Raw genomic sequence first — 13846 nt, 5'->3', positions numbered from 1 at the left:
CCTGCGGGCGCACCAGTAATGCAAAATTGCAGTGATTGCAAAATAACGCAGAACAGGTGTTAAACTGCAACTGCTTGTTGAACGTTTGTTCGCAAGTGCCGTGTAAAAGCTGCTGGCTGCCAGCCGAGCCCGCAGCGGTCAGCGGCAAACACAGGCCCTGAGGGGAGGAGCTGAGGGCGCAGGTGGTAACGCTGCCTAATGGCCGAGGAACTGCAGCTCCCAATTCTGCAGGAGGCAAATGCCGATCTTATTTTGTGCTGTCACTAAAACGTGCTGGAAGAACCCCTATGAATGAAGAGGTGCTAAGGAGCAGGACCTGTTATTTCTGTGGAGAAGTTGTAATTGACATGTAAGAGAAGGGGGCGGTTTCCCAAGCAGTGTCTGGGCTGCCCGGGAGCAGCACTGCGTGGCACTGATTCCATCTCCAGAACACACATATTCTTTCTAGCTTTCAGCGAGAAGTTACTTGTGAAATACTAGTAAAAACCAAGTGGACAGAGTTCACTTTCACTAACTATTAGGACTTCTGACATTAGAGAAAGAGTAACAAAGCTACTCCCCAGCAGATAACAGCTGTATTTAGCAGCATTCCCTGCTACTGGAAAGACTGATGTGAATTATTGTTGGTGTCAATCATTATGTACATTCTGCTCTCATTAATTCCAAGTTTATTTAAAGGCGAGTTATGTCAAAATATAACAAACTGGGATTATGGAACCCTATAAAAATTTTACTAAATTAAAATGGCAAAGGAAACAGACTATTTTATAATTGTGGCTGGAAAATTATGTGGTACTTATTGCACACATTAATTATATTTTTATTTGCCATTTGTTTCATAGGTTTAATCATTTTTTGTTCTTGTTTTGTGTTATGGAACTGCAGATGCATAGTTATAACCAGGCTGTCCCTCTTGCCTGATCATCATTTCCCTGTGAGATGGTCAGTAAGGATTAATTCTCATACAGTGAAAAAAACAGATTTCCCCTCAATTATGGTAGTCTCACTATCAGCTCTTTGATGTCACATCCAACAGCAAACACCCAGTCAGTCTATTCTCCTCCCTGGTGCTTACACCACCAACCTTTCCAGAGCATTTTTATTTCATTTTATTAAAACTTAATGACATTTAAAAATTCAATTTAATTACTTTTTTCCTTTCCATCATTATTTCTCCATCAGAGGGCTGTCACCAGTTATAAGAAATTGATCTTTGTTAGGGAAATGCTGCCACATATTCTGATTACTTCCTTGTTTCTTTTGGAGGTGATCATGTAAGAGAGTGACCGAGTTTCGGATCCAGAAGAATCTGCAAGCAGCAGTTTGGGTGGTAACTTTAAATGCCGCTTCTTTGTTTTCTTGGTCACTCAAATTTGTGCATGGTAATTAGCTGGGAATTTTTAGTTACCTCTGTAGGTCCCTTCAAATCTCAACCATTTGAATTATGTCATTCATGGGAATAAGATTGCTGCCATATAGTATGGGACAAAATATGATGGGAAAAGTTGCTGCTCAGCGCCTCTGCAATAAAATTTTTTGGCTCTGACAAAGATTACAGAAACAAATCCTTCCCATACCCCACCATCTGTGAAAAAAGAAAACTATCATGCGGACCATGACCAGAGGTCCCTTCCAAATAAAAATGTTTTCATTAAGCATAAAAATACATTTATTTATACAAATAGTATTACCTGAAGAGCTCCTTTTCTCCTCTACCTATTTGTTGTCTTATATATCAAGAGTTCTATTATCATTACAGTGCAAGCATTCCACATCTCCAGAGTTTGGTACCTCCTCGATGTTTCTCACAGACATCTCCTCTAAGCACTGACTGTCCCTGGTCCTTGCAGCAGCCATCTGACTCCAGATCCCACCAATCCACTCTTTTATAACACTGTTCTTATTGGCTGCAGGTGTGGCCTGTTAACATCAGGCCTGCTCCTGATCTTTAGTAATTGGTTCAGCTGCAACTGGTAGATAAAATTACATTCTATACCACCTTCATACTGTATCCCCCTACACCTGTTATGTGTCCTTCTGCTGAGAAGTTAAGAGCTTTTTACTGAGAATTCCTTATGTTAACTGTTTTATTTACAGCAAGGATTCCTGAATTCTGATTGGAAATTATTCCAGAAAATAATCTCTACTTTAGAGAAGTTGGCAGTATTGTTCTTAGGCTGTACCTGCTGTAACAGCCACTGTCAATTCTCATTTAGGAAATGTTTGGGGACTGACAAAAACCCCTCTGTTATCTCTCACCTTGCAACTTTAAACAGCTTTAAAACAGTGTATGTACCTAGCTGGGCTTGCTAACAAAGCTGAGAGTGCTGGAGCCTCTCCCTTCTTTCACTCCCCTTCTCAGGAGAGAATTTTTGAGACCTGCACAGCGTTGGAGGGAATGATGATTCGCCTGTAGGTGGGGCACAGGGACTATTTCTGGGCAGCTTTTCCTCGCAGCCAAATTAAGATGTTAACACTGGCAGTAACACATCGAATGTGAGTCAGGCAGCAGCAGACCATGAACTAAAAAATGGGGATCCTTTTAACTGACTTCTGATTTTTGAGCCTTTGGAAAAGCCACATAATAGTAGCACAAAATCTGTTTCTCACATATAATGATTTTAAACACTTCAACCATAAACAAACAACCAAAAATTTATCAGGTTATAAAATTGCCCTAGAACAACTGAAACTGATTCAAGAAGGGGAAAGAAATATGTGAATCTAAGAACAGGAGGGTCACTGCCTTCCTTCCTTCATGGTATCAGGTTCTCCTGCAGAAGTGTGCTGCCTGCTGATTATTGCAAATATTCAGCAGGCAAATTTAGACTAGACTAGAATAGAATTATTTCATGTGGAAGGGACCTACAACAGTCTTCTCGTTGAGAACTTTAATGCTGACCAAAAGTTAAAATATGTTATTAAAGGCCTTGTCCACACACCTGTGAAACACTGACAGGTCTGGGGCATCAACCAGCTGACCAGGAATCCTGTTCAGTATTTCACTCCTCTCATGGTAAAGAAATGCTTTCTAAACCTGCCCTGATGCAGCTTTGAACCATTCCCAGCTGTCCTTTCACTGGATGCCTGGCAGAATAAATCAGCACATCCCTTTCTACTTCCTCTCTTCAGGAAGCTTTGGAGATTAAGGGGATCACCTTTCAGCCTCTGTTTCTCCAGACTACACAATCATGGGGTTCTTAAATGCTCTTCATAAAATGTCCCCCAAACCTTCTTTCACCACAATTCAGCTTATGGAGCCTGTTAAGGTTACAGCACTGCATTCACAGACCTGCTTCTTTAAAAGACACACACGTCACCTCATCTTTTCTATGGAAAATATGTTATGAATATAACAATACCAGAGAGTGGGAAATATGCTGAAAGGTTTTGCAGCTATACAAAATTGTGAACACAAAATTGTGATCTGGGAGAAAATATCTTGAAGATTTTCCATGTCTGTATCCCTTACTTCACAACCCTTCCCATGTGAAGTTGGTTAAAAATCTCTAAATGGGACTATTATAAAATATGACAGAGTTAAACAGCATTTACTTTCCATTTTCTCTTGATTTTTGTCTGGTTCAACAGACAGCTCTCTGATTGTGCTCCATGCTTGAGTGGCAAAGCCACTTATTAAGAAGCTGTAATAGATGTATTTTTGATGAGTAAATATATCATTTTATTGATTAGCCTGGTACTTAGTAATATGCACATATTACTAAGCTCATATTTACCAGGTAAAGCTGTCCCTATGAAACTGAAGTTGTTTTTTTCCTATTGGCAAATGAAAACAAAAGAACAAACCACACTACTGTCCATTGCCTTAAATTGGTTAAAATTATGCATATTCAGAAGCACATTTTTGCTTTAAAGATTTATGGGACCAATTGTAAGGTCTTCTGTGTTTCTGAATTATCTCAGTTGTATTAATTGGTACACACTTCCAAAATCCTAACTTTAGTTTTTGTTACTCCGTACAGGGAAGGAAGAAAAGTGCATGCACTGAAGGAGGCCACAAGACTATGCAGCTGTGACTGAAGTATAGTTCAAAAGCCATGGAATAGTGTGAGTACCCACTAGGATGTGCTGTCGGCCTAAAATTGAAGCCCTGGCATTTAAAAAACTAAAATTTCAAAATTCTTAAGTGTGATGTATACATAATCCCCATAGTATTCTCATCTGGAGATTTCAGAGAAGTACAAAATACAGGGGTTTGTAAGAAAAGGCATGGGGCGGGGGGGGGTTGAATGATAGGCAGGCAAATTTTCCTGTTGTGCCACTATTCTTAGCTGGCATACTTGAAGTGAGAGTTTCCCAAAGGAGTGTCACAGCCATGACCATATTAAATTTATTCAGTATCTAACATTACAACTTCTTCAGCTAGGAATTTTTGTGCAAAGGTGTGGTCCCTGTGCCAAGACCTCCTGTATATATCACATGGGCAATAAATGTAGCAGCTTTACACACAGAAAAATATGAAATGTGTTCTATAGTGAGTTACTTGTAGTTTTGCTCTTTTTGCCTGTTGTGAGTGTAAACGTATCAAACAGTGTAGAGCTAAGATTTGTGGAATTAAACTGCTATATTGTGTTACTGGGTGTAAAACAATGTACATTTATCAAGATGTAGAGTCCTGAAAACCAATATGATGGAAATATTTGATGGATCATTGCTAAGGCTTGTGGTTTGTCATTTCAGTAGTACTGACATTTATCAGTTTTGATACTTTAGCCTAGAAATGGTTTCTTATGTAAGAATTTTCCAGCACTCCGAACTTTACAGTGGGCAACATACAGTGCTACTATTATGTGTATGTAGAAAATAGATTGAGAAGATGTGCAAAAGAACTTGGGCAAGAGTCTTTTTTAACTGTTCAAACCTAGAATGTTATATGAAGGCCTTGGTAGCTCACAGTATTTTCATGCCAGCAACAGTTTTTTCAGGCATCCAGAATTTTGGAATTCCTTCAGCAACAAAAGGAGAAAGAATCCTCCTATTAATTTTCTTCTGGATTTTCCATCTTAAAAAACAAAGCAGGGAGTGTAAAATGTTAAAGATTCCTAAAATACTTCAATGTCAGTGTAGTACAGACAGTGCTTCCAGTGGTAGTGATTAAGTGATCTAATAAGCCTTTTCTTTATTTTGAGTGATTGTCTAACTGATGCATCAGGCTGGCATAGTATTAAATATAGTCTTTGCAGTCATTCCTTTCTAATTCCAGACAAAAACCGAGTTTTACTGGAAGTAAGTTTTGGTTACATGTTTTCTCAGTTCTTTACCCATCAGTGTTGCTAATAGTCTACTAGAACTGGAAAGTAGTGCTGCAGAGTTTTGTGTATAGTCTGAAAGGTGCCAAATCTACAACATAAACCACTTGAAAAGAAAAAGGTCTCGGTCAATTAAAACCTGTCAACAGCACAACTCTTCTTTCTGACCAGCAAGATTTTTTTCTCCTTCTGAGGGCCATGAACTAAGTTCTACTCTAAAAGCCAGGAATTCCTCCATTCTCATTCTGATACTGACTCTGTTGTAGCCTATGGCAATTTATCACAATTTTTTGAGTATGTAAAATGGAAATATTTGCCCAGGGGCAATATGAAGATTAATTACTTAATATTTATAAATTGTTCTGAAAATCAGCATTATGCAGATATTATGATTATTTCTGAGCTCTGGATTCTAATCTGGGATGAGGCCTAGAAAAGGACATAAACAACTGATGCTCAAGTCAGGTGGAATTTAGATGCCGTGGGTCAAAATTGCAGTCCTAAAAATGTCTACACATCTGCCTCAAAACCCTGAAAGTTCATAAGGTTGAGTGGAAGCACCAGCATTTTTTATTATGAGGTGCATTTTGTACTCCAGCAGTGCTTATTCATGCTCTCAAAGGTACTTAGGGCCTAATAGGACTCAGCAGCTTTGTAATTAACTCAGGCTAATGCCCAGTAGGTGTCCAGAAATGAGGCATTCCTCTTCATGTCTCCCTGGAGAGTTCAGTCCGGTAGGTGAGCTCTGAAAATGCTGGCCCCACCGTGGAAAAATATTTCCCTTCAGACTGTAGCTCCATGCTTAGAACAGACAGAAACATGGGTGGGGTCCAGGTACAGTTCCCTTGTCTGTCTCAAAGGATCCAACTCCTCTTTGGACCATGCTTCAGTCAGCAGGCAGAAGATGTTTTGGAATGTAAGAAGGATTCTTTCCTCTTCAATTCCTCTTTGCAAAGAAAATACTCACTAGTCACTGTTAGTGTTGCAGTTTTGCAGTTATGGCACTATTGATGAAAAAGAGGAATTATTTTGAAAGCTTACAGAAAATAGAGACATATTCAGTTCTGGAGAAGCACAAAAATAGTTGTAGGCGCTGGGATTAGAACCTAGTGCTCTTCAGTGAGTGCCCACTTATATTCGTCTGCTCTCTGTACCATGTGATGACTTTGTGGGTGCACCAAATGAAAAAAACTTCCTCCATGCTCTGTATAAATACCCTAATCTCTGGATTCAGTTATGCAGATGAAAACCAGATGGTGTGGTACTTGGCTGTGCAGTGCTTTGTCTTCTTCCAGATCTGTCCCAGGTTTGACCATAGGGATCTTTCAAATATAGAAAGACCAGACTCCTCTTCTCTCTCTTGCCTTGTTCCTCTGTTTCTCTCCAGGCTTGTGGTCAGTCCTTAAAATGAACAGACAAGAAGCATAATCTGAGCCTGACCTTTTTCTCCAGAAGTCAAAGAGAAAACTCCTTGTGATGTTCATTAAATTAGAATAGGGCTCCAAGTATTAATGGAAGAAGAATTTTTGGGGAAGTTTCTTGTACAGTACCCATTATGTAAAACTCCTGCCTTTCTGCTCCAAATTCTCAAAACTGCTATTGCCACCAAGTCAATGCCTGCCTCAATACTTTAAAGCAATGTAATTGAAAGGCAGTTTTACAGTAATTTAAACTCAAATGTGCTGAGATATTGTCTGTTGAGTGACTGAAAAAACAGCTAAAAAGGAGGAAAGAGAAAAATAAATAGGCTTTTCTTTCCAGAATACATGCATGCTTGTGCTTTATCCTAGCAGGGATATGTTTAGCAAACATATTTGTAGCAGCTTGTGTCCATGATAAGGCAATCATTGTGGCACAAAATTGTGAAGACAGTTTTTACTTTTTGAGAAATGTTGGTATAAAGAAACACAAAGAGTTGGAGATACAAATGGACTTTAATCCCTGCCAACATGTAAGTAGTGATGTGACTGCAAGAAAGTCTTCACACTAAATACATTTCTAAACATCTACAGATAGATAACTATGAGTGCAAAAAAGCCCCAGTTTTTCAATAATCAGTAAAAACGGTAAACTCAAATATTTTTGTTCTAAATGAGCATTTTTGTTTGAACATGATAATTTTAGAGGTTTTTTTTTTCCTGTGTTGCAGCCTAGAAAAATCCATGAAGCAGACTGAAACCCCCTAAACTGGGCCCCCGGAAAAAAAAAAAAGGAGCTTTTCCATATTTCAAAGTGGCTTTTTAGGCCTCTCGAATCTTTCTGGCACATCATTCTCAGACCCTTATGGACTGGGATGCTGCCAAACAGCTTTTTTCCCACAAAACTTTAATAAACTTCGAGTGCTGGACAGAAGAGTGGTGCAATTCCCAAAGAGAGATTTCACTACAGGATTCCAAAATGTGTACCATATAGAAGCTACCCTCTGAATGAACCCAGCAATACTTCTCCTTGGATTTCTTAGAAATACAAGAAATGCAGTTCTGTGTCTTACACTGGTTTTAGCATTTTGCATTTTTCTTACTACCAATATGATTCCTAGCATTGTTTTATAAATTAGACATGCTTATTCTAATGCAAGGATACTTTAATTTTTCCAGACATGAAGCCATACTTCTATTTACCTACAACCACATGAAAATACTTCCAACTACAAAGTGTTTAGACACAGATGAAGAAATTTACATGAGGTGACAAAGAGAGAGCTACAGCAAAAAGATTCCCATTAGTCACCTCAGACTCCTAGTCAGTGCTACAGCTGCTACTCCAGTTGTGGGCAAGAACACTGAACCTGATTGTTTCAGTTAATTGATAGAGTGTTTATACATCAATACACTTCAATCATTTATGCAGCAGGGGATCATTATCACTAGCTTGGTCCTGTTTTCTGAGCCAGCATTCCCAGGTGCAGGGGAGCACTCCTGTAGATTTGGCTGAAAGTTGCTTTCACGTAATTCAGAAAAAAAAAATTGAGTCAAATTTTTAACTCCGTTCTGAAAGAAGACATTGACTCACCTTGTCATTTTCTGGTCCTTACCCTGCTCACTCAGGCAACGCTTCCACTGACCTCCAGGAATAGAGTTTAGTGTGTAAAGCAGCAGTTAATTCCATTTCAGTGTGAGCTTTGCTAGAGTGAAGAGAACATAATTACTTCAGCCCAAAAGATAAATTAATAGAGGAATACCCATAATTTACCCAAAACGTACTGATTCTCTCTTCACCTTGGTGAAGGCTTGGGCACTCTACCAGAGAAATGTTGTTGTATCCTTATACTGCCCAAACCTGGGGGCCTACTTTGGATCCTCATGGGTGACAGGAAGGTCTGGTTCAGAATATCTCCTTTAGGCTTTTAGATCCTTTTCATCATTAGCACAGAGACAGCTCATCCATGTACAAAACAGAGCTGGTCAGGAATGTGTTAATTTTACATGGAGAGTTAAACGAATCTATTTTTATAACATGAATTTTTTCCTGTATGATTTCTTAAACAATTACTTTTACTGTTGAAGGGCCTCTCAAGTAATGGGCTTGTTCACTCCCTAAACTGTATGCTACCAAAACACAATGTTTTAAATCACAGTTGTGCAGTCTGAATGCAATTATTTCACATATAATCACACTATAGTCACAAATTAAATCCTTACCTTGTGATGCTTAATATCTCCATGTATTAATCCCAAACACTTCTCTTTCTTGATGCCATAGTTCAATTGCAAGCACATCACTTACTTGGTGATCACAGTCACCTGAAGGTCTGTTTCCATGATTCCATCTTCCCATTAGAGAGTAGCTTCTGATTATCTTTTTTTAGATGCATTCTTATAATTTTCTACAAATTGATGCCATTTATCTTCTGTCTTTTTACAGCTTTATTCTGTTCCATTATGTTGTTATAAAATTAAATTGGTTTACTTACTTGTTTATAGCAAATCCTTTTTCTTTTCTAAATCCCTTTGTTTTTTTTTTGAAGTAATACTGAAAGGTGTCAGGCTGATTGTCCTAAAACAAATTCTCCACCTCTTCTGGATCATGGACAGTAAAGACAGACCTGTAAACTCCTATACCATTAAATTTCACACATTTCTTAATTTATGCATTTCAAATTTGACTTGAAAGGGCTTTTTTAAGCAGTGTTTGCATTAGTGAAATTTCTAATGCAACACTCCTGCCACTCCACAGATAAAAATGTATGGTTTGGGTTTTCTTTCCTTTTCTTGCAAGGATGCAGTTTTGGGACTAGAAGCTATTTTGTGTTAGATTCCTCTTAAAGGCTATGTTTTTTAATTAGAGTCCAGAAGAGGCTTTGTGTTCTGGACCTTTGTTCCTTTCTTAAAATTCATAATGCAAATCATGACTGCCAAAACTACACTCGATCTATTTCTGAATTAATTCATTTGGGTACCTGTAACCATGAACTGCAGTTGCATGCCATAATGTTTGCTGTGCTGCTGAGCAAAGTTTGGGCTCTCTAGGCCGAGCTTTTTGTCTGCATAGTGGGATTAAAAATACTGAATCTAGATTAAAACTACTTTGACTATATCTCTTTTTATCTGTAGTTTGACAGCTCTGAAACAAATCTATTGCAAATTAAGCATGAAAATCTTCTATACTATGTGCATCTAAAAGTTTAAAATGCTGTTATTACTCTTAGCTTAGCGTAAAGGCTGCATAAAACCTTTTTATTCCTTGATTATGATTCTGAAGAATCTTTGAGACAACAGTCATGGAAAATTGATAGAAAGCTATTCCTAAAGATGGAAAACTCCTTCCAATGCAGTCTTTAATTGTTTTTCCCTTGTTAATTTCTCGCTGTTTCCTATAATCACCTGAACTAAAACGGTCACATTTTGATCACTTCATCATCAGAAACTACCTGGACAATTCAAAGTATGTTCACATAGGAACTTTTTGTTATAGGGTGCTAATACTTAAGGCCATTTTTAGGCATGGGTAACACTAAATTCTGAAGTGGAAGCAGTCAAGAGCACAAATTAATTCATCCTGCTTATTGGCAGCAATAAGTCAACAATAAGAAAGGATCTCAGAGAGAAGGACAAGATAACAAAAAGATTTCAAGGGCAAACTGTAGGCACCAAGTCATAGAAATTGGAATTTTCAACTTCCAATTTCTTTATCTTGTGCATTACATTATTTAGAAAAAATTTCTCTTAACTTTGAATTTCCAGAGTTCTCAGGGTTCTGTAGTTTGGATAAGGAAGATCAGTTAACACCGAAAATTTCTTGCAGATTACTGCTCACCATCAAACTTGTAGGAATAAACATTATAAAAGTTGCATTTTTAGTGTTCCATAAAATTGTTGTGCAGCCTATGTTGCCATGGGCTTGCAAGGCATGGTTTTGAAAAAAAAATTATTAAAGTGTTTTTACAACAGGCAGTTAAAGTAGCATTTGGAACAGATTTTCAGCTCCCTAGTGAGCTCAAAATTGTTCTTGAGTTGTCTTGTTTGTTTATTTGGGTTGGTCACTCCTTTCCATTTTCCATCTTAGCACCCACTGTTAACAAATCGTTGCTAACACATCTGGAACTGTTAACCAGTTCTGTGCGTACCATGGCAAGTCAAAGTAGCCTCACTTGAACTAAAACATAAGCAGTATCTTTAAATTAGTTGTCTGTGTTCAGTTTTGAGACTCAACCTGGAAAAAAGTAATCTACTATTACCAAATGGATCTTCATAAGAACTGTGTCAGGTTGGCTTAGATAGAGAGCACTCCTTTTCTTGTAACATCTAATTATTTTTAATGCAATACATTTTCCATATTCTTTTACTTCATTTGGTTTTTTGCATACAGAGCAATGCTTATGGAATCTCATCCCCATGGCAAAAAAACTACAAAGTGGAAATGACTGTACATGAGAGCTCTTATATGTTGTCTTAAATATCTAGAGTTCTGTTATCATTATAGTGCAAGCATTCCATATCTCCAGAGTTTGGTACCTCCTCGATGTTTCTCACAGGCAGCTCCTCTAAGCACTGACTCTTCCTGGTCCTTGCAGCACCCATCTGACTCCAGATCCTACCAATCCGTTCTTTTTAACACTGTTCTCATTGGCTACAGGTGTGGCCTATTAACATCAGGCCTGCTCCTGATCTTTAGTAATTGGTCCAGCTGCAACTCTTTAGGGGATAAAATTACATTCTATGCTACCTTCATTTACCCACACTGTATCCCCCTACACTTATACAGGGTTTAGTTAGAGCAAGCTTTGTTTTCCTAAAGCTTAGAAAATGCATCCCTAGAACAGCTAAATATGTAATCAGGACATGATATTTTCTGAAAAGAGGCAGATCTCAAATGCCTGCATATCAGGAGAATTGTAAGGGTTTTAAGTTTGACTCAGCAGGGTAAGCTCCCACAGAGATATTTTTGTACGTATGGAATTCTTCAGGAATACAGCGTACTACATCCCCTGCAGTAATAAATATTGATCCATGGTTCCTCTGACATAGGATCACTACACTTTTGAGACGTATGTGCTCATTCTATAATATGTCCACATTGATTTCAGTGTAGGCCAGAATTGGTTCAGTAAAACTGATCTGCATAATTGCAGCAGGCATGTCAGGGATACATAGTGTGAGGATATTCCAGCCAATGGTCTTTTCCCAGTATTTGCCTGAACAGGGACGAGGACACAGCAGTAAGAACATTGGCATAGATTATTCCATTGATATCTGTGCAATAACTGGTTTAAGTAAGAGTCACAGTGTTTTGGAGGAAGGACAGGCTCAGGAAAATACTCTGGATTTTCAGAATATCAGTATTCTACAATGGAGATTGCTCCTCAATTTTCCTTTTCTTCTATTCTGTCTCTGTTGGTGTAATGGAGTGAGGGGAGAACATTGTTACCTCTGACTTCATTTATTAAACTGATTTTATGGGAAACAAAGTGTGCTAAGGTTTCTTTCTTTGAGGCTTCTTTCTTTGAGGCTTCCCAACCTGAGCATATGAGATGATAATTTCATAATTATTCATCCAAGCCCCATAGAATCTTTTACTTCTCTCCTGCTTAGCTGCAGTGGGCTTAGTCATGTTGGCACAGTTACCATTCCAATGGGCTCCATCACAAATTCTGACTGAAATCCCCATCCTACTGAAGTCAGTAGGTTCAGCACTTTATCCCAAGTTACTGCTTGAAACTTGACATTACTTTATTGTCTAGTTTTCATTTTGATTGAGGTGTTATACTGCTGAAGTAAATGGAAAAGAAGATTTGTTGCGGGGGGACATGGTGTATATTACTAATGTACTTTATATGGAAGAACAACCACTGCTTAAAGTTCTGCCAACAAATGCTCAAATTATATGTATATGCATATATATGCTAATTTATACAAATGATCGTAAAAAAGAACTAATTCAACACTGCATTCCTTGATTTTGGAATAGTCCTTGGTATTGCTGTTGTTGCAGGTCATTTGTGGTCAAGAAAGCCATGCTAGATATTATGACAAATGTTAGTCACAGATTTTTTTGCAGTGCAAGAAGGCAAACTGAGTAAGCATCTCCCTTTCTTCACAATTATCTCTAGTATGAGGTGTGTCTTGAAACTAATACTTTAGAGAAACATTGCAGGGAAATCAAAGAATCTTGCATTGGAGAGTTATAGCTTCCTAATCCCCAGAATTTACATGTATTTTATATAATGGAGTGTGAAGATTTATTCCCCTTGTAGTATTTTATTCCAGCTCATGAAATGTGGAGTTTCTCATTCTTGTAAACACTGCTCTTTCCTGAATTAGCAAAAGTGGTATGCTTTCTTTTTTATCTATTAAGAAAGCAATGTGTTTTCCACTAGTAGTACTGAGCTGTAATCATTTGTCCCAAGAGTACTCTTTCAATTTTGCTTCTGTATTGGAATATACTGTATATATATATCTGGAGATGAATGCTTCATTAACACTGGAAAGAAAGCTGATCGAAATGTATACTTTATTCAGAGGCAATACGAAAGAGACCACTGTACAACAATTTTAGAGGGGTAAAGGCAAAAAAATCTTGAGACACAGACATTTCAATAAATATGAAAAGTGGCTATGGAATAGTACGGTGGTGCAATGATGGATTTCTCATCTTCCCCTCTGGTTAAAACATGTTGCAGGAGGTGTGTTCTCTTGGAGAGCTTGGAAATGCTTCTCATTAATTGTTCTGGATGCTTGATTCAGCAACTTCTCAATCTATTTGCTCCCAAGGACTAAGACAGTGAGATTGAAGTAAAGGCCTTATTCTGAGATGCACCAAATCATTAATTTCAGAGCAGTTGGCAGACACTCAGTTACTCAACAGAAATGTGGGCAGAGTGCTCCTGAAGTTCAGATTGGTTTGGGGTTTTTTCCTTACCAGTTGTAACACTCTGTTGAGCTTTTTTGTTGTAATAATAAGCTACTGTAAGTAACAGGACTGCAAGACTGTGACTCAAGTGTCAGCTCAGTTCAGAAGAGTAGTGTTTGTACAGGGGAAAAGTGATTCTAGATGAGATAGTAGAGGTCAATTAATTTCATATTCCTTTAGAGAAACTGGAGATGACCTACATTTTTTTATTTAGTTCATATCTTCCT

This window comes from Ammospiza caudacuta, chromosome 4 (genome assembly GCF_027887145.1).
Source record: "Ammospiza caudacuta isolate bAmmCau1 chromosome 4, bAmmCau1.pri, whole genome shotgun sequence".
Lineage (NCBI taxonomy): Eukaryota > Metazoa > Chordata > Aves > Passeriformes > Passerellidae > Ammospiza > Ammospiza caudacuta.
Note: the sequence above shows the minus strand (reverse complement) of the source record.